Genomic DNA, 1,351 nt, shown 5'->3' on the forward strand with positions numbered 1-1,351 from the left:
AAAACTTGAACAATTTGCATATTGAAGATATGCGAACATTCATGTGATGAACAAATTACAAATTACTAACATGGATTAATGCAATATCTAAGCAAAAAAAATTATAATGACATAAATAGCATTTAAAAATATCAAAGATATGAACTTTTAGCTCCTAAAATAAAACAATTGCATTAACAACATACTACAATAACATTTTCATACTATCTAATCATCAGATAATTAAAATACAAAAAATTGATCTTTTTGTGTCACTTGAAATTTCCATGCATAATTTTGGTTTCTTAGCTATAAAATCCACATTTTTAGTCCAAGTTCCTCACTTCTCTCAATCTGATCATCTCATTTTTTTATTTTTTGTATAGATTTCTATGGGTTTTGAAGGTGTTTAATTCTTGGGCATCTCAAAAGTTCAAAATTTTAGGTTTTCAATCAGATCTGAAAAAATTACTTAAAAAATTAAAATTACCACTAGTGACCAGAAATTCTTCATACTATATAATAATCAAAAAATTAAACTAATAATCTGAAAATTAAAAAAACATATTTTACATTGATTTTGAAAGCAACAACACTAACAAAGCTCAGATCTGAATTTTTCAAAGCAACCCCACTACATAATATGAGATCGAGGACGAGTTATCAAGGAATTTTAAATCTGAACAGCGTCGGCAAAGATCAGAACCCCTTCCCTAATTTCTTCGAATACAAGGTCTTAGAAGGCCGCGTGAGTTTCTGGCGGGAGAAGAGCAAAGAGATAACTCTAGCTCACCAAAGAAATCAACGAGGTGGCCAGGGTTTTCGTCGATTTTACTCGTTGGGGGGAAGGAAATTAGGGAGAGGGAAAAAACCTAGCTGGCAGCGATTTGTGATGGGGTTTCTCTCTTTAGCCCTAGCAAAACAAAGTGGGGGGGGGGAATCTGCGGAAATAAAAAATCAGACGTGGAGGTGAAAAACCCGACGTGGAGGCGAAGAATCAAATTTGAGGATGTTGTAGATAACCCTCTCAACTTTCAAAATATGACTAAATCCCCCTTCACTATCGGGTGTCTCACAAAACCCCCTTTATCTTTCTAGTTTTTTCAAATAACCCCATATTATTATTAATTTAAAATATGCAATGACTAAAATATTCTTAGTTGAAAAAAAATAATGTGAGTTTAAAAATCCAACCCGATCAAAATATTATACTTCGGTTCAATAGTTTTTGATGAGGAAACTAATTTAAATTTTTTTTTGAAAGTTTCAATTGTTTTAAACATTTTAAGCATGGATAAGCAGAAAAAAAAAGTTTATTGTTAACAAAAAAAAATTTGCACATAAACCTAGCAATGAAGATGGAGGAATAAGG

The sequence above is a fragment of the Asparagus officinalis genome, chromosome 8 (genome assembly GCF_001876935.1).
Source record: "Asparagus officinalis chromosome 8, Aspof.V1, whole genome shotgun sequence".
NCBI lineage: Eukaryota > Viridiplantae > Streptophyta > Magnoliopsida > Asparagales > Asparagaceae > Asparagus > Asparagus officinalis.